Here is a 16163-nt window from a genome sequence, read left to right as displayed (position 1 = left end):
TGCTTTTTATTGGGGGGGGTCTGAAGTGTATTGTGTAATAATATGAATGAATGGCATATCCTTGGATTTTGTTACTTGGTAATGTAAGCAAGTAAAAGGTGGGTGATTTGTACAGAAAGGACTTTAAAATGTGACAGCAGAGACTTATGTGAATACATGTGTCCTCTCTCATGCATCAAAGATTCACACATTCATACCTCTCAAAAGTACTGATGGTCACTGAATGTCCTCAGTTTAGCATCATATTTTTGTACTGGAAAATCATTAAGGAGAGAAGTTAGAAAGTAATGAGACACATTTCAGTTTCAGACTTCACAACCCTCAGAGGATTATTAAAAAATACCGATGCAAAAAAAAATCTTTGATTCTATCAATTGTCTAACTTTATAGGACCAAAATATTTCAAAGGTGCAATTAACAAAATAACATCACAAATGCACATATACTAATCAGTAAGTCAGCTATGCATCCTGAGCATCAAACACAAATTTTATATATCCCTAAATCCAAAAATCCAAAATACAGAAAACAAGGATATGGGACAGTTATCATCACTTGCACGGGGCGTTGTGGGGGGGGTGGGGGGGCAGAAAGCCTAGGCTGACACAAAAGGTCAGTGAGTGTGTGTGAGTAAGAAAGAGAAGCAGGCAGACATTCTGATAAAGTAACAAATGGCCAGTGAGACAAAATGAGCTTTAAGCTTCACGACTGAACCACGTAACTTTTTCTTGTGTGTCTGTGTGGGTCCTCCAGGTGAACTTGGTGTGTGAGTGTCTGCATGAACACAACCAAGCTCTGTGCTAGTTCTACATCTTGTTATGTTGGACAGGTGTGAGCTGTGCAAGGTAGAGGTGGCAGTTCATCACTGTCATACCCAACCACGAGAAATGGCTCTGCCAGGAGTTGCACTGGCACATCCACACCCACAGTCAGATGCACTGCTGCTGCTGCCTGAATGTGACTGATGTCTGCTGGACAAGTTCCCCTCACAAGGATGCCCAGGACCATGACCCCCATGGCCTGCCCCGTCTGGGTGTGGACACCTCAACCACTGACAGAGCAGTGGAAGTACTCCCGCTATAAGAGTGTGATGGGCCATGGCCACATCGGCTAACAGCAGATGATGTGGCTGACCTACACCCACGAGGATGCCATTCCCCTCCCAGCAGTTGTTCTATCACAGATACCGCACATTCCGACATGTCATTCATCTGATCCATTGAATCAGCAACACAGTGGAGGCAGTTATACAGGTCAGCCTATGTCACATCTACAACCCTAAGTATTTCTCTGGAGGACTTATAGGAATGTGCCTGTGCCTGTATGCTAACCCTAAACATCCATCAAGTGGCATGGGAAAACACACCTGGATCAGGTGGAGGATTGGGCAACAGGCCTCCTCCAAGCACCCCTAACAATTCTTCTGCATGGCACCTCACCCACACTGTGGCTATGACTGAGTCAACCACCACTGAAGCCACAGTAATCACACTTCCCTGATCAAGTGTCTCACCCTCCCACCTGTCCAGTATCTGAGGGCTCACTGGAATGGGTTGGTGTAGGCCTACTGGATGTGTTTGATGGAATTAATGGGGATGGCTGAATGTCAACCTCAGTGTCAGATTCAACCTCTGCACCCCCAACTCTGCCTCTGTTTGGCCACCATCATCATCAGAGTCTGCCAATACTCTGTCATCAGGTGGTGAGAGTTCTACACTTCCACTGTCAAGATCACCTATGACAATAAGCAACAAACACAAGAAATAAATTAATAGCTACACTACTATAGTCAAATGTATGCTAACTAACAATGGTGCCACTACTACAGACAGTACAGCAATATACACAACAGTCCTGGCATCCACTTCACACATGTAGATAAAATATATATTTCTTTGAACTGCTCATCACTACTGACAAAAAATATTTGGCTTACCATGTGCAGATGATGTTATGCTTCCCATGGATGATGGTCCTGGAAGAAGTTAAGTGAAAGTAAAAAGGACAACATCATCACAATTAACAGTAACACAGGGGATTAAATCATTTTGCCTTCTGTGTCCATTAATGATACTTTTAACAAGAACTTGGTTGACAAGTCCAACCTAAGCCCATGTGTAATCAATCAGAATGTGTTGTTAACTGTATCAATCTATAACTCTCCTCCCCCAAACAATTTTATTGTTAAACAGAACTTACGTATTTCTGTCAGTATTTTGCTATACAAGAGTATTTAACAATTGAGATACATATGCCTGCCTGGAAGCCCCTCTTGGGACATACTTGTTCTCCCTGAAACAGTAGCACCAACGTCAATGAAATGTTGTTCTGCACTTTCTAGGGAGCTGTCTGGATATTTGACAGTGGACAAGAACTCTTCATTTGCTTTTAGTGGTGGGCCTCTAACAGGTCTGCCCCCAGTACATATCCTATCATGAGCCACTGCAGCTGCTGTCCTCCATGCAGATGAAATCATGTCAGTGGCCTTATGGTGCACCTGATCATATGTCCTGCTGTGGCCACCTACTGCATTCACATCAGCAATTATCTGCTACCAAATTTGCATTCAGCCTGACATATCTCCACATCCCCTATCAAGCAGAAAGGCAGCATGTCACCTAAAAGCTTCCACAATGACCTGATTCTCAGGGTCAGTGAAAGGGGGGTTTTGGGCATTGGGACACTTGTGCCATAGTCCTTGGTGACATAAAACACAACACAAGGATAATATACATAAGCACCACATAGCTAAATGTCCTGTTTCCAGATAACACATAAAAGGTAGCATTTCACTGTTACCCACTGGAGAAACATAAATCAGTCAAGATATTGAAATATAAAAAAAGGAATTGTGTGGTTGTAACATGTTACAATCACACACAAAGCATGGTTGTACCCAAAACAAGGAGAGTAACAATAGCAAAATATATTGTTTGTGTCAAAACAGAAATGCAACTTTGCTGTCCCACCCCCAAAAGAATAGGGAAATGACACATTTTGCTAACAAATCATCAGTGAAATGCTAAAAGTGCTATCAAATGAACTGTTGATGAAACATGTGTATAGATTTAACACAGAACATTCCATTTTAAGCTATTGCCAGTCATGTCTGCCTGTAACCAGCACTCCCTAGAGGTGTTTATGGTCCATCCTAGAAGGCTAACACCCCTATGTTAATGACAATATAGGACATTTATATGTCACAGAATTAACAATAGAAACATGTACACAGAAAAACAGTTGTAACATTAGCACTTGTAATGACAGTTAATAAGGCTGTGCATCTGAAAGTGATGCACACACCATCAGTACACTTCTAAGAAATAATAATCAAAAAGGCAACCTAAAAGAAACCAAATCATTTAATTACATTAAGAAAATATCAGTAAGTGCTTTCATCACAACAGACTTTTTCAAACTGACAAATCTTCAGTTTCTTAAATAAACAATGGAGAAATCACATGCTTGATAAAATGACATTCAGTGCTTTAACCCTTTTCTTTATAGGTAGGCAACAAAGTCTGCTTGATTATTGAAGCCTGGTAGGTAGCAAGCATTTAACTTTACTTGCCACAAATATTTACACCAAGCTAACTCATATTCTGCATCAAACATTTGTTCATGATGAAGGGATGGAGACAACGAGAGATGAATTAATTAACTCTAACTTGTTTTCCAGCAGTACCATCAATCTCCTAATAGAAATATTAGATGTAATTCTAAGTTTCAGTTTCTTTGAATTCAATTAAAACATGTACCATCAAATAAATGGTGTAGCCATGGGGGCTGCGATGGCCCCTAGTTATGCCAGCTTGTTCATGCATGGTTGGGAAAGAGTTAATATTTTAGAAAGTATTTTTTCTGGCAACATATTATTATTAAAACATTTTATTGATGATGTCTTTATGACTTGGAGAGGGAGCATAGAACTGTAGAAAGAGATATTAAATTATTTAAATGGGGTAAATTCTTTTCTGAGATTTACTTGTGACTATAATTATGATTGTATCAATTTTTTGGATGTCACAGTGTTTAAAGAAGAAGGAAAATTACTTACAAAAATATACAAGAAATCGGTACAGAACAACACCTATTTGCATTATAAAAGTATGCACCCCAAAAGGACCAAAGAAAATATTGTTAAAGGGCAGTTGATGGAAGTCAATAATTTGGCCAAGAGGGACAATGATTTTCTTTATGAAAGTATAGTTTAGTGCAAAAAGTTGGTGAACAGAGGGTATCTGAATAAGGTAGTGAATATTGCCATTAGTGAGCTAAGCACTCAAAGAAATCAGGGCATGATTCTATGATGAGATCTAGGAAAGTAGATTTCAGAAATTCCATGCAAGTAAGCAACAGTGTAGATACTAGGACTATTAAAGCTATAATAATTAAAAAAAACTGGAAGATTTTTAATAGCAGTCCAGAGTTAAAAGAAATAGGACAGAATCTGCTTTTCATTCAAAAGAAAGGGAAACGTTTCAAATATTTCTTTCAAGATAAACTTAACATGCCCAGTATAAAGAATAATAAATTGGGCATATTTAAGTATTATAATTGTAATCTATGTGATTACTTATATGTTGATTCTAGTGTAGTTAATATTAACATTAATAATAGGATAAAAAGCTGTTATACATGCAAGTCTAAATTTGTTGTTCACTTGGCGAAATGCTTGTCTTGTCCCACTTTTTATAAAGGTCGAACTAGTAGAGGATCACATAAGCGTATTTATGAAAATAAGTATGCTGTACTAACAGGTGATGAAAGAAATGCACTAGCTAAACATTATAAGTTAGGTAAGTGTAAAACAATGTTTAAATTTTAAGTTTTAGATGAACTTAATGGTCATGAAAAAATGTTTGATGCAGAAGATGAGTTTGGTTGGTGTGAGTATTTGTGGCACATAAAGTTAAATGCTTGCTACCCACCAGGCTTGAATAATCGAGAGGACTTTGTTGCCTACCTAAAAAGGAAAGGGTTATAGCATTGAATGTCATTGTATTAATCATGTGACTTCTCTATTGTTTATTTAAGAAACTGGTTTTATTGAAGACTTGTCAGTTTGAAAAAGTCTTTTGTGATATAAGCAGTTACTGATTTTATCTCAGTGTAATTAAATGGTTTGGTCTCTTTTAGGTCATCTTTTTGATTATTATTTTTCTAGTTAGTGCAATTTTACTGTTGTGGTTTTTTCACTTATAAGAAATGCATACATATAAAAGCAGCATTTGCTAACGTATATATATATATATATATATATATATATATATATATATATATATATTAACATATTTTGCTTAATGACATTTAAGTATATGCAGTATATAGCTGAAAAATGCAAGCATACCTTATCAAGGTCAGTAGTCTTCTGTGTAGATATATCCCAAAATAATATCCTCTTCTGTGTTATCCACATAAACAAGTCTCATCACCTTCAGGTTTCCTAGCTACACAGCTCACATTTTATGGTGTAGATTCAGGGCTGTGAGCATGCTGAAGATGCAAATGAGGTGTGAACTCATTAGAATTGCTGAATCCCAATTACTTGACTCTGTGTAGCAGATGTAAATATAGTGCAGGCACTCCCTCACTGTTTGTTACTAATGGATTGTAACTGTGAATGATTACCGATAGGGAGAAAGAAAATACAGCAGCAATTCAGACTGCCCTACCTCCTGTGGGACTGTCAGTCAGGTTAGACTTAGAAAGTGTAGCAGTAAGTGTATCAACATTTTAAATGTAAGTAAGCAGCACATATCTCACAGTTTCTGTTCAAAAACATCCAACCTCCCCTTCATTTGTTTACAACTGTATATTATTGCCATGTAATATCCTCACACATTTTAAGGATAATGATACAGAATGCCTTACAGACTGCATGTCTCAGATTACTGTTCAGATAAGACAAGAATGAGCAACAAACACAGAGATAAGGCAGAGCTGCATTTCTGCAAGCAATAGTCATAAATGGTTGTGTGATCACTCAGTGCACTACATCTGAAATGAATACAAGTACAAACAACTGTCATATGTTTTGTTAGTACTGTGGATGATGTTGCAGTTGGTTTTATGCAGAATGATTTCAGTCCCCTGCTGCAAAGCTGTTTGTGTGGCAAAGAGGGATAACACACCCTTACTGTGTTCTGAAGGTTCATTTGAGTAAGCATTCAAATCCAGACCTGTGTAATAATATTTCATGTCTACAACAAAAATTTTGTAATGTCTACTACATAGATTGTTTTTCTTCATTTGAACGAACTTCCTTTTTTTAAATGCCAGCATTTGCTCAGTGAGTGGCTTAGTGCAAACAGGAAAACAAATAAACACAATGAATGTCAGGTTTAGCTGTGCTTATCTGGTTTACATGGTGCTTAGAAGTGGCCCACACAGGAAGCAGACAGAACACCTGCAAACAGGGCATAGACAGTGTAAAGGTCAAGAAGGATACAGTGTTGCAATTTTTACTTCCCATCTTGCAACACCACTAAGTGAAGTTGTGCTGCAGTTACCAAGGTTTCCTCAACACCTGCAGCCATGAAACACCTGCATATAGGATGCAGACAGTCAATAATTTTAAACAGATACATTCTATTAATTCTGCTCGGCACCATGAAAACATGCTAAGCAGCATTGCACAGCGGCTAACACACAAAACTTCAGAATGAATAGGGAATTATGCAATTGTCATTTAACTAGTCTTGTGGCAGTAGGTGTAAGAGTAGGGCTGTAATACAGAAGGTCCTGGGTTCCAATACAGGAAGTGCAACATATTTTTACTGTTGTGATAGTCCAGTTAATAGCAATGAACATATAAATATACATGTGTTATTTCAAACAATCTTGTGGTAAAAGTTGTAAGTGTAGGGCTGCCTTACACATGGACCTGGGTTCTAATACAGGACATTCCAGACATTTTTACTGTTGTTCCATTTCACATTATATTCAATCCAACTTATAACAATTTAGATAGTGGAACTTATATGAATTATATGTATAAAAGATAAGGCACCCTTACTCTGCTTTCAGCTGTATGACTGAGGGTATACTGACTACTATATCTCTGTAAGTTTAATTTTGATATCTGGACTTGGATGGCCTTTACACTTAAATAAGGTCACAGACATATATGATTAACACCTCAAACTGTCAGCTGTATTTATGAATTATTCATGACCAGTGGCGGCTGGTGACTTCAAATCAAAGGGGTGCTGCAGGAGACAGCTGAATGGGTGGGGTCAATGGGAAGGGGTATGGCCAACTAGAAAGGGGAGGAGCTATACTCAAAACCACAAAAACTGTAACTTTAATTAAATATGCTGCCCTGGTTGCCAAACCGTCATTATGAGAGTCCAATCAAGACAAAATATTTCAATGCATTGGCTGCATGACAGCTTACTTAATATCTAGATGGAAACAAAAAGGTTGTGAGGCATGAAAAAATAAATTACTTTTTAAATACATTACTGGAATGCCAGTCAAAATCAAGTATAAGAAAAACAAGCAGCACTCAACTCAAACCACTTCTCCTTGCACTGCAGTTCTAATTATAATTTATATTCAGCTTTATTAAAGTACCAAGTAACATGCTAAAAGTAGCAATCTCTGTGATGCCCCCACTTGTAAAAAGTTTCTTATCCAAAAAAGACCTGCTGCCTGAACAACTATCTACTTGCTTCATGGGTAAAACATGATCAAAGTAAAAAATGAAAAGCAAACAAGAAACAAGCTCAAGGTACATTGCTTAAAGGATTACTGCACAGGGTTATGGACCACACATGATAGATTGGCATTCTGTTTAGTGTACAGGTAAAGCCTGCAAAGATGACTACAAGTCTCCAACAAATGTGATGAGCTTCTTAAAATAATGTAATCTTGTCCTTTATTACAAATACTGTCTTATGCATTTCAATACTCAAGGCTTATACGTTATCTAGTTATGTAAATATTCTCTGCATGGCAGCAACAGAAAGGCTTTCAATGTTGGCAATTCTTTAACAGTATGCTTATTAAAGCTTACTTGCATCTTACAATCTCAGACAAGCTTACCTAATGGACATTAAAGCATTGCTACTTAAACACAGAGCAACAGGCACTTTCTGAATAATAATAAGCATAAATCAACAGTATACAAATATGACAGAAACGAAGAACATTCTGCAAAATCAAGGACAGATGAAAACCCACTGTAGTACTTGTCTCTACCTTGGATGGGGGTTACTCTGCACATTTACCCTGCATAACTGCTCCTTGCCTTGCCTGGACATATCCAGAGTCACTACATGGGGGTGTGGAGTGCAACAAGTATGTCACAATTTGAAATATCTCTGGCTGACTGTGATGGCCCTGGCACAGTTTTCATACCTCTCAACCTCAGAGCAAGACATCTGGACAAAGCCATACATAGAAGTGAGACAAAGGCCCAAAAATAAGGATAATTTTTAAATACTGCTCTTATAAACTTAGAAGGATAATAGAATAGTAGATCTTGCATTAGTATGAATTTTCTGAAGGGTATGAAATCTGAAACTCAAATGTATGTCATTATTTTCTAACTTCAGTCTTTAATGATTTGCCACTAATTTGCCAAAAAAACACAATTTTATGAAAAATGGACCGCAAATGTGATGCAAAAATATAAAATAGCCACACAATTACAGCTAGAAACCTGTCAAAGAAGGGACACTTTTAAAATATTAGTACTGGTAACTTGAGCAGCTGACAAAATAAAAGAATCTACATGCACTTCTAAAATAAAAAGTATTCTATAACTCTAATTATTACATTCGTTTATTAATTGTAAACCCTCCACGTTTTCTTCCAAAATTGCCATTTTGCGGCAAGATTATTAATAGGGGAAGAGCAACATTTTAAGCCAAAATCGGGGACGGTTGAGAGGTTTGGATATCCCTAATTCTATAAAGAAATTTATTTGCACTTACCTCTCTCAACCTGTTAATGCAAGAAATCTGGACAAGGCCAAATATATTGGGGGAATATATAAACGGTACTAAAAATTGGTCTTGTATAAACTGAGACAGTTGATAGAATATAACAGGTCTTGCTTTAGCATGCATTTTTCTGAAGGTTATGAAGTCTGAAATTCAGTGTCTGTCATTATTTAGTGACTTATTTCCTAAATGATTTGCCAGAAAACTACAAACTTTATGAGGAACAAACCAAAAATAAGAAGCAGAAATCTATTCATTCTGTAAAAATCTGGACAGTTGAGAGGTATAGTTCAGCCAGGGCTGTCTTTTAGTTTGCCGCCCATCCCCCTCACAAAATCATGGTCGAATGGAGCTTCCCCCCTGCAGCCATTCCAATGAACCATTACTTGGCTATTTCACGCCATTTACCATAAACACTAATGTGAATACTGCTTTACTTCTGTGATGATATGGACTTCATTTGAAAGTTTTATTTTGCATTTTGCAGCACAAACACTAAGATATCTGCTAAACAAAGCAATGCAGTCTCACAATGAAAACAGACTTAGCATTAAAAATTCTCTGCCCTTGAAACTCACATTCATTGAAACCCGCATTCAAAGAAAATACATTTTGCCAGTGGCAGATAAAGATTAACTTTGGGCTGTTTTCAAATCATAGGCCCCTTGCACGCGAAACATACATGTACTCTTTGATACACCTTCCTGATTGTATTAAATTATATTCCTTGTACAATATAGTACAGTTGTTAGAGAGCATTTTAAATGTATTGTTTTGAACCTTTTTCCAGTAAACAATGAAACAAAATGCATGCACCAATAATGACAAAACTGCCCAATTCAGAACATTTTTCCAGTAAACAATGAAACAAAATGCATGCACCAATAATGACAAAACTGCCCAATTCAAAACATTTCCATCATAAAAATCTACTCAGACTTCTACAGTCTACCAGTATCAGTAAATATGCACAATCACTGAAGAAAAAGTTGTCTAAATAATTCCACATTAAAGAAATCTGTAACTAATGAAGAGGGTGCTGCTAGCAAACAACTTTATATTTCATTGTTTCATCTACAAATAAAGTGCCTGTTGCCCTTGAGGAATAAATTGCCTATGTTGCATTAAAAAAATAATAAGCTAGTAATATTACAATAGGGAATGGATGGCAAACTGATAACAGGTTCATAGTTACTAGGTATCTTTGACAAAAAGGACTGCAGCACCCACCCTCTTTACAACACAGTATAGTATCAGCAATGCATCTACCTACTGTGGGAGTAGAACCCACAGCCTTCTGCATCAAAAGAAAGTACACTACCTGTTGTGCTATTAACAATGCAGGCAGACTCAGCATAAGCAGAGCTAAACTTTTGTTCCCCTGCAGCTCTCATCTTCTTGTAAAATCTACTTGACACTCAGCTGTATCTCTAAACTTTGCAGCACAAGAAATCTGGATAAAGACAACATTTATTGGGGGGGGGGCAAAAGCCCAAAAACCAGGGACACATTTTAAACATTGCTTATATAATGTTGGAAAGTTGCTAGAATAAAATGCTGTGTTACCACCATACATTTCACTGCCAAGTATTGAAACCAGGACCCTGTGAAAAACAGTCAAAGCAACATACCACTATGCCAAATCATCTGTTATGTGAAGGAGAGGAAGACGGAAACTTAAATGGCTACCATTTAGTGAATTCAGTTCTCACCATAACTGTCAACCTCTTAGCACAAAACACCTGAACAAAGCCAATAATGGGGGAATATATCCCCCAAACATATTCAGCGAATTCAGTTCTCATCATAGCTCTCAACCTCTTATCAAAAAACACATAGACAAAGCCAGTAATGGGGGAATACAACCTCCAAACATATTCAGTGAATTCAGTACTCACCATAGCTCTCAACCTTAACATAAAAAACCTGGACAAAGCCAATAATGGGGGAATAAAATCCCAAAAATAGGGACAAAGTTCAAATACCCATGTTATAAACTTAGATAATTGCTAGAATAAAAGGTTTTGTGTTACCATGTACTTTCTGAAGAATATGAAGTCTGAAATTCAAATGCCTGTTATTTTTATTTATTTAACATTTGTTAACCAGGAAAGTCTGACTTGGAACAAAAGCCAATTTTCAGCAGAGGCCCAGGGAGAAACACTCCAGACATATGTCTTTGCAAGATGGGAGAACATATAGACTCTACACAGGAGGCACCCCACACAAGAATCAAACCAGAGAACCTGTAGCTGTCAGGCAACAATGCTACCAGTGCACCACTGCATTACTGACTGTGCAAGGTAACAAATATATAGAAAACACAGATTTTATGAGGAACAGAACAAATATGAGACAAAAATCTGCAAATATTTTACACATGGTGGTGGGCAGGGAATTCAGGCCCTTGCAACCAAGGTACAGGGTTCAAGCCTGAGGTATTCTCTACCCACCAGTCTACAGCACCTGGGGCATTTTACAGACACACACACACACACACACACACACACACACACACACACACACACACACACACACACACACACATACACACACACTCAGATGCATGGGTCCACACACTCTCAGATGCATGGGTCCACACACTCTCAGATGCATGGGTCCACACACACTCAGAAGCATGGGTCCACACACACTCAGATGCATGGGTCCACACACACTTAGATGCATGGGTCCACACACACTCACACACTTAGATGCATGGGTCCACACGCACACAGATGCATGGGTCCACACACACACACACACACACACACACACACACACACACACACACTTAGATGCATGGGTCCACACACACACACACACACACACTTAGATGCATGGGTCCACACACACACAGATGCATGGGTCCACACACACACACACACACACACACACACACACACACACACACACACTTAGATGCATGGGTCCACACACACACACACACACACACACACACACACACACACACACACACACACACACACACACACACACACACACACACACACACACACACACACACACACACACTTAGATGCATGGGTCCACACACACACACACACACACACACACACACACACACACTCACTTAGATGCATGGGTCTACACACACACACACACGCACACACACACACACACACACACACACACACACACACACACACACACACATTCAGATGCATGGGTCCACACACACACAGATGCATGGATCCACACACACACACACACACACACACACACACACACACACACACTTAGATCCATGGGTCCACACACACACACTTAGATGCATGGATCCACACACACACACACACACACACACACACACACACACACACACACACACACACACACACTTAGATGCATGGGTCCACACACACACACACACACACACACACACACACACACACACACTTAGATGCATGGGTCCACACACACACACACACACACACACACACACACACACACACACACACACACACACACACACACACACACACACACACACACACACACACTACACACTTAGATGCATGGGTAGACACACACACGCACACACACACACACACTTAGATGCATGGGTCCACACACACACACACACACACACACACACACACACACACACACACACACACACACACACACACACACACACACACACACACACACACACACTTAGATGCATGGGTCCACACACACACACACACACTTAGATGCATGGGTCCACACACACACACTTAGATGCATGGGTCCACACACACACACACACACACACACACACACACACACACACACACACTTAGATGCATGGGTCCACACACACACACTTAGATGAATGGGTCTGCACACACACACACTTACATGCATGGGTCTACACACACACACTTACATGCATGGGTCCAGGGCCTTCTGTTGCTGTATAGTTCCAAGCTCCCGTTAGATGTCACTGATCCCGTGGTGAAGTCCTTCCTTCCTGCGAGAGCAGGCCAGCCTGCTATGCAGTTGTAACTAACTGCATAGACTCATGGGATGCTCCTGACTGCTGTGTTTCTAATCCAGACTGCTGCTGAATCAGTCCAAAGCTCTGAGCTGCGAAGGTTTGCGATTTATGTTTTTTTCTTTAGTTACTTTTTTTGTTTTTTTCTTTAGTTTCCTTTTTCTTTCTTTTGGGGTTTTTCTTCTTTCTTTTACAGTTGGGGGGGGGGGCTGCAGTCATGCAGTCCAATAGCATGGGCCTCCCCTGTTCATGACTATGTCTGAGCAGTCCTTCTTCTGTGGCAAAGATGGAAAATCACCACTGTGGAAAAAAATATTTTGACCCTCATGCATAGGTTTAAATCCCATACTTTAAAAATCTATTTTATCAGTATATAAAGCCAAAACAAAAATCTGTCAGGTAATGGAATTTATGCCCCCAGTGCATGTCTGCAAAGTTAACTCACCTAACAGTTATAGCAGCAGACATCCCTCAAACTAATGTCAATTAACCTTCCAGTTTCAAAAATTGCTTTCCTCCCTGCTTGGCACTGTTGCTCTCTGCTTAACATTGCACAGGTGCATTTGGCATTGTTTTTCATGTTTGCACACTACCAGTAAACTAGGTAAAAGGAATTGGCGGGAAATCATTTGCCATTGCTCTACTTTTGGTATTAGACATGTCAAGCATTAGAGGGGAAGGTGCCCAGTTAGGGCACAGAGATGGGGTGTTCAGGAATCCAGGATATTTATTGGACTCATGGTAAAGCACCACAGCCAAAGACTTTTGCAGGGTTGGCTATTCTGGCTCCCAGTACAAGTCTGAGGCTTGGAATTGTCTGACTAAGGCTGTATCCAGTGCGACTGGCATCACACACACTGGAGCACAGTGTAGGCATCACTTCAATGACCTACAAAGGTGCAAGAGGGATACATTCACATAGTGGTTGACTGAGTTTCAAACTGGTGACATCCCACAGTTGTGTAATATGCTAATAAAGAGAATGTTTAATACATAGAAAGCTAAATATAGGCAAAGACCAGCATACATAATGATCTTCTGTTCTTTTCTTTTCACAGCTAATGCTGAAATTGAGTTGAACTGGCAAGCTCATGCTGAATGCTTGGAGGGACTGAAGAAGCAAGTGGTATGTATGCAGCACAAGCAAAGTATTATTGCAGCTTTAAAAATTAATGATATATTTTTTGTAGTCTGTACAGTAGTAGCAAAGTGAGCATGCATATCCTAACTATAAAAGCAAATATATATGCATAGGTCTGCAGCACAGCCCAACTTTAGGAGTCAAGTGTAAGACTGTAGTCAGAGGTTGTGGGTTCAAATACAAGTAACAACTATACAATACTGCATTTACTTCATAATGTTACATAAATGAAACTGTACAAGTGGTATAAATACCCTGATGTTAACTGTAATCAGTCTAAGTATACTTGGAACAAGCATATGTGCAATATATGCATATTGTAGCGATTGCTTTGAGCAATCTGTAATTATAGTTTGCTGTTGATTGAACATATGCATTGTATGTCACATCTGATGGTACTAATTTTATCTCTTTTTCTTCTCTCACCCCACCCTTTATCTATTTTTTTTATTTTCTATTATGTGTCATCAAAATGTCTCCATGTCCTCCATCTGTAACAAATCACTAAATGCTTCACAACATAGTGAGGTAGGCCAGCCCTAGTGGCTCAGCCTGCCCATGCTCCACCGGCTCCAGCACTGATGTCCAGCACATCTTAGACCCAACTTGGCAGCACTGGCTCTGCTGCTCCTGCATTGCCTGTACCCTTAGGTAGCACTTCCTTGGCAGCTGGTGCTGTGGTACCCTCTGGGAGCAGTGGCAGAACTGGGGATTTCATCACTTGCCAGCAGATGCCAGGCTTGGTGTGTAGGGTTGTAAACCACACTATTGGTGTATGCCTACACCAGATGAGGCTGCTCTCCCTCATGGTCTGTAGGAGGAAAAGAAGTTAAGCACTCCACCAGTCAGTGGAGTAATGGGGCAGTGATGACAGTACAGTGGATGAGGACTAGATTCTCACTGTCTCGATGTTTGACGGTCAAGAGCTTTGGTTGTCCCCTCCCTCACCCCAGACATGGTGCCCCTCACCATGCCTGGATCTTGTCTTGTTTGTCTTGTTTGCATTTGCTTCCTCACCTACCCAACTTACATGACCCACAAATACCAATGTCCCTTACCCAGAATTCCGCTCTTACTGAATTTAAAAAAATGGGTACCTGTCCCACAAAAAAAAAAATTGTCCCATACATAGCTCTCCATTTTGCAATTGTCTTCTTGACACACTTAATTTGGTCCAATTGACTATGCAACATGTTTGTATTGTTGTCACCCATCTTTGTGGAGGTGACAGTCCAAATTAAGCTAGTATTATGTACATATTTTCAGTTTACACTGTTAAAGAAATGGATTGCTATGGTCCTTTCCTACCTCCCTCCTGCACATTCTTGTATTTCTTTCCCTTTGTTTTTCCCCCTGCTTGCTCCTCATTTCAACACTTTCCTATCTACCCCATTTTAGCACCTATAATATGATCAAAAATTGAATCACACACAACACACATAAGTACCAAAAAAGCAATGAAGTCCTTCACCTTTTGGCCTGTATGTTTGCGTGGAGTTTGGCACTGCACACCAATGCCAAGCAACAATGAATGGTTCTTCAATGGTGTGGTTTATCTCTGCACAATGCCGCTTAAATATGCCGAGGTAAGGTAAAACACAGTAACACATGGTGAATGCAGTATTAAGAATAATTTCATTGCATTATCACTATTTATTTAAAAGTATTACATACACCTGGATTCCAACCCAGTATCATCTGGGCTCAAAAAGATAAATGTTAATGCATTTATACCTGGTGCCACAGAGTCAGCAGGTGTGTTTCATACACTCAGTACTGACTCTCATATTTTTAGCAACAAGCCTCATGTTTGAGCACTGCAGAAATCCGTATCCCACTTGCACAAACACTTTGCCAAACCCATTGCTTGCTGTTGCACTATGCAAAGTAAATAATAGCATGCACTAGTTTTGTTTACTGTCCATTTAGTCTTCATCCCATGAAACTACATGTGGAAACATAAAAAATGAAGGCCCTATCTAAGAATATGTCACATACAATGTGGCCATACCTCCCCCATGCACTGCAACCCTGGTCTCTCAGTACTTGTTGACAACTATATCAACTA

Source organism: Protopterus annectens, chromosome 6.part0 (genome assembly GCF_019279795.1).
Source record: "Protopterus annectens isolate FY-2018-M chromosome 6.part0, PAN1.0, whole genome shotgun sequence".
NCBI lineage: Eukaryota > Metazoa > Chordata > Ceratodontiformes > Protopteridae > Protopterus > Protopterus annectens.
This window is presented reverse-complemented; position numbering follows the sequence as displayed.